Source organism: Stegodyphus dumicola, chromosome 5 (genome assembly GCF_044657685.1).
Source record: "Stegodyphus dumicola isolate Sdum_Otavi_A_Nest chromosome 5, ASM4465768v1".
NCBI lineage: Eukaryota > Metazoa > Arthropoda > Arachnida > Araneae > Eresidae > Stegodyphus > Stegodyphus dumicola.
Window position 1 is genome coordinate 29,738,226 of NC_140772.1, and position 14,212 is coordinate 29,752,437.

At 31.0% G+C, this 14,212-nt stretch overlaps 1 protein-coding gene across 6 annotated transcripts in view; it reads left to right on the forward strand.

Moving 5' to 3' along the window:
- Nucleotides 1–13,316: 13,316 nt before the first annotated feature.
- LOC118199919 (uncharacterized) overlaps nt 13,317–14,212 on the forward strand; it is a 99,267-nt gene continuing 98,371 nt past the window's right edge. For 5 of the 6 annotated variants that reach the window (XM_035371796.2, XM_035371798.2, XM_035371799.2 and 2 more), the window contains exon 1: nt 13,317–13,456. The gene's annotated coding sequence lies outside the window, so the exon portion shown is untranslated. Of the gene's footprint in view, nt 13,457–13,568; nt 13,813–14,212 lie in introns of those variants that run through there. The other variant, XM_035371797.2, reaches the window with a different exon arrangement.

Genomic DNA, 14,212 nt, shown 5'->3' on the forward strand with positions numbered 1-14,212 from the left:
ATGTTTTGGTGACCAGCTTTCTATTATGAAAGTAAGGGAGATTTAGTCATGACAGATTGTCATAAATTTTTGGGAGAAAGGCGATTCCAGCAAATATTTAACATGGAATGGATCACACTAAGAAAACTGGCACTGTACCATCTTGTTATATAAATATTATTTAGATCATGGTGGTGTATTTAATTTACAAATTTGTAAGTTTGACATTATTTTATCAAAAGTTGATATGCAACAATATTTTTCATCTTCTGCAAACTGCAAATTCTCTTTACAGTTACAATCATAATTTATTACTGCCTTAATATCTGATTTAATTAACTCTAAAATGTTTTAATTTCTTTCGTCAATCATTTATTGCTGATTAATGAGAAAAATCGTGCATATTGCAAGATTTGTCATTTGTCATTTGCAAGATTTGGAGTTTTAATAGCAAATCTTTTAAGATTTAATGCATTAATTTTATTGCTTTTTCATTGGCAGAAAATATCCATTAACTTTTTTTTTCCTCAGTATTTTCATTTTTCACTCTAGGTGCCAAAACAATAATAGATTTTGCTAGTTGACTCTCATTAAGTATATTAAAAATTAAAAACAAAATATACCTTTATATAATTGTTATTTGTGAGAAAACTTTAAAAAAATCAATTCCTAAGTGGCTGCATTTGCTTCGACCTGGCTCTCTTTACAACAGTTTTTACATGTTAAAACTTTTTCATGCAGATGTTTCTTGTTTACAATTTTCAAGATCAAATTTTTGTGTAAATATTGCATGCATATGTCTGAAAGAAGATTCACGTGCCAAATTTAGGGACAAAAGTTAATAATTAATGGGATTTGTATGAGATAAATCAAAATATAGAAATTTATTTGCCCAAGGGAAAGTAAAATTTAACAAAATCACCTATAACATGTTTCTGCTAAGCCTAATTAATGTCCCCCCCCCAGTGGTTTACAAAATTGTCTGCTATACCTTTTCCTGCATTCTGTTGTCTAAACAATATGTTATATTGAATCATCCCATGAGATTGTGGCAATCTATATGAAGATTCACAATCCAAGCTGCAATTTAAAGGCTTGAATACCAGAGAAATTAAAAATATGTGACTAAATGAGTCTGTAAAAAGAATCGGACAAGGCAAATATGCAAAGAATGTTCTGAAACTCTCAATTAGAAAAGTGCTATCAAAACTGTGCTACTAAGCAAGAACTCTGTCATTGTACAATAGAGTTGGTTAGCTGCACTTACTTTTGAAAGCGTAGTGGCTTATTACTTGCCTGATGCAAATAATTCCTAGTTGATAGTTTATGTTGTTTGCATTCTTCATAATACTGTTAACGATTACTAATCTTTTCATAGTATATTAATAAATATGATGATGGGTTTAATGATGATGATCTACCAAATTTAATCTACACAATCAAACTCCAATCACCACAATACTAAGATTTTTCATTTTCAAGGGATTTTGCAAATTGCACAAGTATTGCATCAATTTTGGGAGAAGTAATTTAGATGCATCTCTCTTTTCTCAGGTCTTTACTGAAAATATCTCTTCCTTATATTTTTAAACAATTATTTATATTTTCAGATTAGTTGTTAGCTAGTAATAAGTTTTTTATTTACTTATCCTTGATGCTAGTAAAAACTACTGAGTTGGCGTATGGCAAACAATTTCCAGCCATTTTGCATGAATATGATTTTATAATCATAAATTTATTTAATCTTCTCTTTTTGCTGCACTGAAAGAGATCTATGTATTTTTAAGGTAATAATTTCTATATCTAGATTCAGTCCATCAGACATTTTGTGATGTTATGCAAAATGTAATTGTGGCAGTTTGTTTTAGTAGTATGTTCATCTTCTTTGGTCAAGTTTCATTACCAAAAATGATGCCTTCCATTGATGACATCTGCATCATCTGCATAATATAAAATTACATTTTTTACAACTAGTTTATGAAGAAGACACAATAACATGCCGAATAAATACTAATTCAGAAGTCAAACAACAAAAAATCAGGGTTATACTTTCAAAATTTTCACAGGACTAGTTTTGATGGTTTTACCGAACTACCCTGGTTCGCCCTGGTTTCAATGGTTTTACCAAACCCTGGTGGTTTGTTAAAAACCTTGAAACTAGTCCTGTAAAAATTTTGAAAGTATAACGCTGATTTTTGTTGTTTGACTTCTGAATTAGTTTATGAACGCCAAGATAAGATTTTATCACATTATAAGTAGCATTACCTATGAAATCATCTTATTCAGTGAACTCTGAAAGATTATTTTAAATCTCATTGATAAGGCTAAAATATCTTACAAATAGTAGAATATTTTTCTTTTTTGTCTAGTTGGAGAAATGATTTTTAATAGTGGAGAAAAAAGTCATTTGATTTATTATAATCTTTCAATACATCAGCTTTTTTTCTCATTAGCTTCTGCTTTTGAATCATTTTCTACTTTATCCAAGAAAACCACTAATCATTTTCTTGGTTAAATTGAAGTTGTGGGAGATAATTTACTGACTGTTTCTTTAATTGTCGATGTTTCTGAATTTGATATTGTGTCATATGTTGGGTGAACTAACACTAGTTCTGCAGTTCAGCACTTCGTCCTCGCTGATGTTGCCTAGAGAAGTCTACATTTGAAGACATCATTATATTTAATTTCATCTGCTTATAACATTTGATCCAGGCGTGTTGTTTATAGGTAGTATTTGTCCCACAAATGATGCTGAGTTCATAAATAGTAGCAAACTTGGTGAATCCTGGAATAGACAGGTGTTAACTATGAATAATATTCTTTCAAGTTATTTAAATATGATATCTCATTATTAAAACATAAGAAATATATATTTATTCATCACTGGAATTTTTACGTAATTGCTTTCTCTTTTACTATCATTGCTCATCATAAAAATGAGTGATAAAAAATATTTGTAGGAGCACAAAGTGGATTCAAATGAATATATTGAGAATGGAATATGGAAATTAGTATTCAGGTGTTGTCTATTAATTTTGATATTAATGACAGCTGATATTTAAGCATATTCTGATGAAAACAGTTGCTTTAATTATTAGTGACCTTTATCAGTAATGAAAAATGAGTGCAGGTGTGTGAACGTGAGGAGAGTTAATAAAAAAAATAAAATAAGAAGCTCAGGTATAGGAATTTTTAAGAATATTAGGTTGTTTGAATATGGCAAAACACACAGGAGCTGTTTCCTTTGAGTAACAGACAAACCTTTGTTGAACTTCCACTGTTCAGCAGTCTTAACCACTCAGCTATTGGTGGGGCTGAATTCCTAGGAAATATAGACATGTTAGTTGGTAACAAAACATATTGTGCAGTCCATTATACCAATGTCCATCTGATAATAGCCTCGTGTACTGTTATGCTTAGAACTGTGCATTTAACTCATGACTGCCAATCTGAAAAAAATTACAAATTTGACATTGCATGTATTAGTTGGTATAATATTTACCCCCTTTTTTTTTAATCAGGATCATACAGTACTCTAAATTTTAAAGAAATTGGTTTCTTTTATGAATTGTATAATTTTTAATGACGTCCCTCAGCTATTTTGAAGTTAAGGAAATTCTTTTATATGAATAGTACTTGACATCAACTTATCATGTAGTAAGTGACAATTTAGCTTCCCATTTCCATTTAGTATTTAAACTTTTAATGCTCTCAGCCAAGTTAACTGCGGTACACCAAACTAAATTTCCATGAATTTTTTTCATTTGAATACTTTTTTTCGGATGTGAATACCACAGAATATATCTGCCAAAGTTTCGAGTTAAAATAGATTAAGTAAAGGAAAAAAAAAAAAAAAAAAATGGCAGAAAAAATAACACTTTCTGAATTTTTATTGATGTATTTAACCTGTGGGCATTTCTTATAAATACAAGGTGTGTGCGTAAAGTAATCAGACAATTTCTTATAAATAAGAAAAATATTGCCAAACTTCATATAAATTTATCCTCTTCAAAATAATTGTCAGAGGAGTCTATGGAATTTTTCCAACATTTCTTCAGGTCATCAAAGCACTGTTTATAGGCATTGGAACTAACTGTTCACAAAATATGTGTAACATTTGATTTAATATTAAAGATGTTTCCAAATCTCTGTCCCTTTATAACCATCTTAAGCTTCGCAAAAAAGGAAAAATCAGCTGGCAATAAGTTTATAGAATAGGGTGGGTGATTTATCACTGCAGATGAATGTTTAGCAAAATATTGCTGTACAGACATTACTGTATGAGGCCTAGCATTATCATGTAAAAGAAACCATTGCTCAGAATCAAAGCATTCCATCCTAACTCACCTTAGCCTTTTTTTTAAATCAAAAAAGCTTCTGCTTGTAAAAATACTGATTAATTGATTGATTTTCAGGGACAAATTCATTGTGAATAATTCCTTCATAATCAGGAGAAAAAAAAAAGCAGTCAATATCATGTTAGTCTTTGATTTCAGAATCCATGCTTTTTTCTTTTTTTGTATAGAAGACTATCCTTTCAACTATGCACTTTTGTCTTTTTGTGTCATACTGTAGACACCGGGTCTCATCTCCTGCTATGATACACTATTAAGAAATTGTTCTGTCTCGCAGTAGTTGGCAAATCTTCAAGGTAAGGTTTTCTGTCTTCTTCTTACTGTTCTGTCAAAATCTGAGGCACATATCGAGCACTTTCCTCATTTCAAATTTTCAGTTAAAATTAACCAACAGCTTTCTTTGCTTATCCCAAGCATGTCTGAAAGTCACTGAGTTGTTACACATCTTTTAGTTTCTACTAAACAACGCATTTTCTTCAATCTTTGAAGTTGAAGGGCACCCTTTATCTTCAATGCTTTCATGGCCACATCTAAAGTGGTTGTACCACTCATACACTTTTGTTCTTGATAGCCATCCTGGGGGTCGAGTGCCTGTGGGTGACATTTTTTCTGTACCCCAATATAATTTTAAATGCATAATTTAATAATTTGCTTTGCCTGTTTTACTTTTTGGACAAAAAATCATTGGATGATGTATTTTTCCTTGCACAGGTAGCTTCCACTTTACAGCATATTGACCGTATTTGGCACTCTAAATTTGCCACCTATATGTATATATATATGGTCTGTTCCTGGGGGTATGCACCCTATATATCCACTGCATACCCCCAGGAACAGACCTGCGATGTGTTACCATATACTGTACAAATCGTCGCAAAGGTTTCAGTAACAGATTTACCTAATTTGTAGCAAAAATTTATAAGTTGTTCCATTTCAAAGGAAATTTTTTTGTACAATGTCTTCTCAGTAAATGAAAATAACTCTGGCATTTTGATATGCAAAATAACCACTTTAAACTGGTTTAACAAGAGTTAAGATGTCACCCTTTCTAAGCATACATTTATTCTTTCACTTTTTATCATTTGTTTTTTTAATTTGTCTGGTTACTTTATAGATGAACCATGTAGAAAAGTTAAAAATCTGAATTTAATTGAATTTGCTTTTCTTTTTATCATCAGGAATGGATATCATGGGGAGAAAGTTATGACTGTTTATTCATAAAAATATTACATTGCTGTATAATATTTTAAAAATGTAACTTTTCATTTCATGAACATATTCAATCAGGTTACACTGCTCATTGTTCAACTTCTTTGCTTTAGAAATTTAGCATTTCTGACATCCAGGGATGTTAACTAACCAGTAGAAGAAATAAAAGTAATTGAATATTTATCAGCTATAATGTATTCTAAAGATAAAAATCTCAAGTTGAAAATTTTTTCATTGTGAAAAGTATTCATGTGCATCGATCTGATATATATAGCATCTAATAAATATCACACTTCAAATTTGAGCAGCTAAGTTTGTAGCCAGATATATTTTTAATTAAGCGCTTAATTGATGTTATTTTGCTCATAAATTTCAGTCTGTTTTGAACACCAGAAAAATTATTTATGTGATATACTGTATCATCAAGCATGGTAGTGCAATCTGTTGTTTAATTAATTACAATGCAATTGAGTGCAAATATAAATTTTATCAAAAACTTGTAAATGTATTTTGACGAAGTGAAATGGCCTTTCATCAGTGGTAAATTAGATATTGTCACATCAAGAACCAGCTTTCTGAAAGTGCCATTAATGACATTTAATTTTAGATTTTGGAGAGGATTAATGAGTTATTTGCTTGAAAACAGATGGGAGTGATTACTGTTAAGATCATTAAATAAAATAGGTAATGATGATTGTAAAATGTTTGAACGAAATGTAATTCACAATTGAAGAATTTTTGTAAATAACTTTAGTAAAAAGAAGAGGTGTAATGAAGAAGCTAGTTAAGATAAGTGAAAAAAGATGCATTTATTTTTTTTATTTCAAGGAATAAAATTCATTTTTTAACGAAATATTTTTAATTTTGAGTTTGACGATTGAATAATACAAGGTGGGACAAATAAAAGTAACTCTGTTGTCCAGATCACTTTTATTTGCCTCACCCCTATAGATTATAACTATTAAAAGTTTCTATAACTTCAAGTAATCAAAGTAATAGAAAAATATAATTTAAATGGGTAATCCTGTATGATTTTACAGCTAATGGGAAAAGTCAATGGAATAAAATTGAAGTTGCTTTCTTTGTTTTAAATTAAAAACCTATACTTAAAACCTTTTTGAAAGAGTCAGTTTGCAAGATGAAAAGGTAATGTGAATATTATAATTTTAGCTAATTCAGTTCATAAATTACTCTAATTGATGAGATATGTTATCAGAGCCAGCTTAAGATATGTAATGCCATGATAACCTCAGGATTTTTTTTTTCTTTCTTGTGTGAAGTAAAGGAAGTATTGTAATCATATGCATCTTGCATAATTCAAAAACGATTATCCATAGAATGTTGAAATTTTGTATATGGAACTGCCATAACATCTTGTTGTGCACCTCCCTTTTTTATTGCAATTCGTAGTGCCAAACATTTATATATATTTACCGGGTGGCCATAATTAAACTGATAGTGCTCACAGTGTTCTGTAGGGTGATCTATTTGCGAGAATGACTCCAAATTTTGTAGGAAGATTAAACAAGACGGACGAAGGATTCCGCGAAAAAACAAATTAGTTCCAAAAGTCACCGCTAGGGGAATATTTGGCGCTGTGTAATAGAAAATAGAGTGTTAACAAATGCAAATTAATACGGAATAAAATTACCTTTTATTATGCACATTTTCTGATTTAGTTCAAGTGCAATATGGCACCACTTTAAAAAAAGCGTAAAATCTACATAAACACCGATAGTCTCGTGATCCACGTACGCTGAGCAGAAGAAGTTCTTTATTCAAATTTCATGTTACATCCATTTGCACAGTGCCAGCTGCTTGGGTTTTAAAAGGCAATGTGTTACGTTTTGAAAGTTTATGTGCAATGTCTCCTTCTTTAGTCGAGCATGCGTTACTGGTCAAATTCTTTTACCTCAACCAGTGCAATGCATCAGCTGCTCTTCGTGCTTTTAGAACGCACAAAAAAATGTGTAAAGCTAACGGTCCTGTGTCAGTTAATGGGCTAAAAGCAATGGTTGCGATGTTTGAGAAAACAGGTTCTCTGAAGGTTCAGTCAGGCAGAGGATGAAAACCTGTCCCACAGGATACAATCGAAGCAGTTGCCACGGCGATTATTGACAGAGAACCAGACAATATTGCTGCCACCTCTAGTGCTCGTGGAGTAGCTCGAAATATGGATATGCCTTACAGTATGGTATGGAAAATCTTACGAAAAATTATCAACTTCTATCCGTACAAGATCAGCTGTGTACAGGAGTTATTGTACCCTGACCATAATGAGCGATTGACTTTTGTTGTCACCTTTCTTGCCAGAATGGAGGTGGATGATGCTTGGCCGTGGAAAATCTTATGGGGAGACGAGGCCCACTTTTACCTGAATGGAACTGTGAATACCTAGAACTGCTGAATTTGGGATGACAAACCACCACATGCAGTCACAGCAATTCCCTTGAGAACATTACCCTGACAGGATCGGAAACCTGTTCTGTTACCGGAGAGAAATATCGCCACATGTTGAACAGCTTTGTCATTCTGGCAATTCAGCAAAGACAGTGCCTGGGGGAAATCATTTTCATGCAAGATGGAGCCCCTCCACATGTTGCTGTACGGGTGCAACAGATGCTATGATAGAAATTCACAACAGAAAGAGTCATTAGCCGCTACTTTCGAACTGCATGGCCACCTCGGTTGCCTGATCTTACCCCATGCAACTTCTGGCTGTGGGGTTACCTTAAGTCCAAGGTCTATCAAGGAGTGGTCCAGGACCTGGCTACATTGAAGGATAACATATTACGGACTGTACGGGAGATTCCTGCAGACATGTTACTTTCTGCTGTTGTGCATACTGTGAACAGAATACAATATGTGGTCCACGATAACGGCAGCCACATTGAACCTCATTTGAATGCAAAATAAAAGGTAATTTCCATATTGATTTGCATTTGTTAACACTCTATTTTCTATTACACAGCGCCAAATATTCCCGTAGCGGTGACTTTTGGAACTAATTTGTTTTTTTGAGGAATCCTTCGTCCCTCATCTTGTTTAATCTTCCTACAAAATGTGGCATCATTCTCGCAAATAGATCGCGCTACAGAACACTGTAAGCACTGTCAGTTTAATTATGGACACCCGGTATATGATAACAGAAGCACAGTTGTGAACCTCGAGAAATAGGGGGCTAAATCATGCTCAAATGAAAAATGACATTTACGTCTTTCATTGTATTGTCATCAGGGGCTTGGTTCAATAAAAGAAGTAAATAAATAAATAGCTTGTTTCAGAACTGACAAAGTTTAAAATTTAAAAATAATCTTAGAAAAACAATCAAATTAATCTGTGTCTCTATCAGTACGTACAACTTATACACATATATGTTTTATATATATAAAGGCTGGATAAGGAGTATGTATACCTGACCTTTATTTTCACAATCATTGGTCATAATTATACACTACCAACTACAGAGGTGTTTTAAATGATGAAAATATTCATGTTTTGGCAATGCCCCCCCCGCCCAGGGAAAAATTGGATGAATAACGAAATCTAACTTTTAATCTTCTGGTTCTTATACCTGGGAAAGTTTTATACTTGTTATGAAAAAAATAAAATTATAAGAAGTTTGATTTTCATATAAGAAAAATTTACCAGTATATTTAGATTCAAAATTTGCAGTCTTTGATGCCACTTTCAAATTGCCTTGAGGAATCGATTAATTAAATTAGAATAATTTGAGGAAATAAATTTGAATGAAGTGCAGCAAAAAATGTGTACTATTATGTAACAAACCATACAAGGAAGTCATATAGAGTCCGCATAAGATTTATGTGTTATTTAAAAATACATCTTGGAAGTATAAACATGGGTTATTTCAATATAGTAGAAGTATAATTTTAAAATTATCTTTGTTAACATATGTTCGAGATAGAACCCTACTGAGACAAAATTTAAGATTACATTCATAAGAAACTTAAAATGCTATTTTAAATAGGTTTTTCATAAAATATTTGACCTTAAATTATAGGGCTTAAAACATAACACAAATTAATGAGAAATCTATGAGTACCTATGTCAAGTAGCAGCTTCACAAATGTCAGTTTCAATGTTGTTGACATTTTCTTAAGGTCTTGATGATGGTACTAAGATGATCAAAAATATAAAAATATTGCTGCCCTTGGTGAGAAAACAGAATTTTTTGCTTACAATATATTTATTACAAACACTTAAATGAGCGTTTATGAATGTACAATAAATTCCTCATTTAGTTCAGTGCACTATCAGGGTTTGTGTACATACTCTAGAAGAAATTCTCTTGGATAGGTGCTCAGCTATACAGGTACCACCAGTGAATCTCATTATCCCGCACTTGAGAACTCTGTTCCACAAAGATGTGTACTCAGCTCTCATCTCGAGTAATTTTATACTGCAGAAATACTTCATCATAAGTTTTGTACTAATGAAGAAGTTCTAAGAGAGCATCAACTTGTCTGTTTTTTATTTCAGGTATCAAGTGCCTATGTATCCATTTTGTGCACACTTTTTGGATCATCAGTTCATGGTATGGGTTGATCCAGTAGTCATAAATTCTTTGACTGGGCTTTCATGTATCACATTCATATCGCGTTAGCTATAATCTATAATAATTGTCATCTGTAGTTGCTGGATCAGAGAAGGAGAATCCTCCACAGAGATGATTCCAGTTTTTGTCTTCTCAGTTAATTCAGAGACTTGTATAAAAACTCGTACATTTATCACTGTATTAAATTTTCATGCAACAATGAACTTGTACAGGTTAAAAAAACCCTCTTCCCTTTTTTATTGCTTCCTTCTTTTATATTTTATATTTTCTCCTTTGCTATGCAAAAAATCTGACAACAGTTCACTGCTGTTTCTTGATGCAGGGGTCATGTATGCAAGCACCATCTGTTATTAGCTGAAGACCACTGCCTTGTACAGCCAACAATAGTATTGGATATGCATGGAATATTTAATAGAACTTTTCTGATTTCCAACTGAATGGTCTAGTGCATGTACATCACAATGTCCGCAATGAATAATGGTAATGATAAATAAATTTTGTTAATCTTACTGTAGGCTGAAAAAAGGACCATTTTGGTCCATGAACTTCCAGGTAACCTGTCTTTACACTATAGTAACAATCTAGATCTACTAAGTTTTAACGAAAAGAAGGAAATAAATCCCAAATGTAATATTGATAGTGCTATATATATATTTCTGTATTGTTTAGTTAGCCTTTTCATACTGTTGGTAGCAGCAAAGATATGGTTGAAATAACTGAAAAAGAAAATTAAAAATTTTTAAGCAATTTATTTCTAAATAGCAGGAGATAAATATCAGTAAAAATGTAATTGACAGGTTTTCTTCCACATTAATCCTTCTAATAGTTGATTATAATTGATCATAAGTACTTGCATTTTGATACTTTTATAGCTTTGTTCTTGTCAGGAATACACATATATTCTATCATGCTCACTTACAATTATTGTTGATAGCAGTTTACATCATTACCATTGTTAGATTGAAAATTTATTTTGTATGAAACATATATTGAACCTTGAATTAAATCCACTCCTAAATCAAACCTAATATGAATATGTTAAAAAAAATTAAAAATATCTGTATTTGTAATATTTTCAGCATATGGAAAAGTAGCCTATCCTGGTATACACTGTTGATTTTTTGGCATAAGCTGCTATCATCTGCATCTGGACAATTAATTCTTGCAACACCTTGTTGAACACATTTCCAGAATTTTATTCAAATTGTTAAGTTGATGTTTTCAATCAGTAGCTCAGGCTGGATAATAAGTTGAAACCCTTTGTTACTGACATTGGTGGAAGAAGATTCCTGATCATTCTCTGCATTTCTCCTGGTTATTTAATTAAATGAGAAACTAAAATGCTTTAGTAACCTAGTGAGCAATTTAAAAGCATTAGAGATACTTTTTAATAATTTTTATCTTTATTTTTTTAATATATCTAATTGGTAAAATAGATACCTAATTAGTAATTTTAGTAAAATTTACACTATTAGTGTGTTCTATGAAAGAAAATTTTAATGCCACATATTATATATTCCAGCTACAGGACAATCATTGATGTGCCACTAATAATGACTGTGCTAAATTTTTTTTATCCCTTTTTGTCTGACATGTACAGTATCATTTCATAAATAGTAATCATATGAAAATAAAATAGAAAATAAGAAAAAAATCATATTTTCAAACTTAACATCAGATTATGTAATTTGGGTATCTTTATTCACGAATTGTTTTAAAATCCCATAGAACTGAAGAAAAGAAATTTAATTTGTCCTTTTGGTACAGTCCTTTCATGTTTTCTGAAACTATTTTCATCGAACTTTGGAAATTGAACTAGATTTGTAGGAAGGGATCATGTAAAGTAGAGATCTTATGATTTTATTTTTATTGTGATTATATATTTTTTTATCAGAAATTGTCTGTTATTTCATTTTAAAGGAACTATTAAATTACATTTTAAAACACCTATCTTTAACTGTGCTGTCATTTTTTCTGTACAGCTTTTTGAAGCACCGTGAAATATCAAACATTTTATGGATATTTAATGTAAAATTGTGCCCAATAAAACTGCTTTAAGAATTTTTATTTATATATTTTAATATCAAGAGTTCTAGAATAGAAATCATATTTATATAAGTTTCTCATATAATTTTGGGATTATCAAAACTTATTATTGATTTTCTGAAGCAAGTAAATATATTGATAAGTAAATAAAATTGATTTCATGATTGCATGTTATATTCTAAGCTTGAAATGAGTGAAATAAGTTCCTCAAAGATTGATACAGTCTTACTATGTTGGTTTTATAGTGTTCTGTTTTGAAATTTGTGTGTTGTGTAATAAATTTTGAAATGAGTACTTATTGCTTTCTTTCAATTATAATACACAATATGTAAAAACTCGCTTAATGTATGGTGTTTCCAAAGCAAATTATTATATTAATGTGCAGCTAGTTGCATTTAACATTGTTAATGATTAGTAAGGAGTGAAATAGCATAATCAGTCATAAGTATTTTTAATCATAAATTTGCTTAATGTATGGTCTTTCCAAAGAAAATTATTATATTAATGTGCAGCTAGCTGCATTTAAATGTTAATGATTAGTAAGGAGTGAAATAGCATAATCAGTTATAAGAAGTATTTTTAATCATATCGGTAATGAACAAGTTTTAACACTGTTTTCTATCTGACTGTTTATTCATGAGTTCTGAGGGGGGAGGAATATATATATTATATTAATTATATATTAATTTCAAAGGAAAAATTATAACATAAACATTAAAAAATATATCAGAATTGAATAAGAATCATTATGCTTAATAATTTTGTGATTTATGTTTTAAAATAATGAATATTAAGAACCAACTTTTCATTTATGAAAAGCAGAATCTGCTTATAAGAAGCATATTTTTAGTCTTATTTGCTGCGTACGCCTGATTTAACTAATTTGAAAAATATTTTTTATTAAAGTTTTAGCTTGATTTGGATATATAATGTATTATTTTATAATATTAATATGCGCAAAATTCTTAAAATTAGTTTAATAAAAATAGAATGCTATCAGATTTTACAGTAATGTAGCTTTTTTCTTTTTTGTTACATCAATATTCGAAATCTTGGAGTGTATGATCAAGGAACCCAATTTTATTCCCTTGTTTATGTTTTGACAATGGCTGAAATCAGGTCAGGGTAGCGCCATCTTTCCGTGGAAAATGAAATCTCGTAACATCACGGAATTTGACGTGAATTAGTGGGTGAAGGTGTTGTGAGCAAGGTGGGATATGCATATTTGCTCTAAGATTGAGTCTAATAAATTATTTTTCTTCATGCTTCAGTTACTCCTTAAACAGAGGTGAGCATTTATAACTTTATTTTGACCAGCATTCGACATTAAAATGCATCTTAAGACGTAATGTTTATGCTGTGAACAGTACCCACTACTCACTTTTCTTTCTTCCCCACCCTCGTTTCCTTTTGTCCTTTTGGTACAGTCCTTTCATGTTCAGCCGGTTCTTCAGCCTACTATCACTTAGTGATGTAGGGTTATTATCCCTTTCATTTATACTTGTTAAATTTGGGGTTTAATAGTGATTAAGTTGTAAAAATGTTAAAACAAAATTAGACGATCATTGTTTCTAGTTGCTGACAAGGCAACGTCAGACATCTTAATAATGGCGTCCTTGTTAGTGGGAAAATTCATGCATTCCTGTAAGTGGAATAGCATGTGTAAATAATTAGTATTTGCTGCATCGTTAGTTTCTTTATTGTCGATTCCTAGTGAAATAAAAACATTTGTATATAATATCTGTGGCTGTATTTTTGTTTCAAAAAAAAAAAAAGTTGTTGCATAATGTATTTTCTTTTTATTTTGTTTTTCTGTTTGGGAATTTTCATGTTGAATTCACAAAAATGTATCGTTTGTAACGCAGTAATCATCGTATCTTGTATAAGTAACAGTAATCATAACAATAAATTTAGACAAAACTTCAGAAGAAATTTCCGATCATACGCTTACTAATAATTTCATTAATTGATTTTAAAAAGTAAATGTTTTTGATTGCAGCTGTAGTGAATGTGGAGCAAAGTATTTTCTAAATTAAAAAAATAT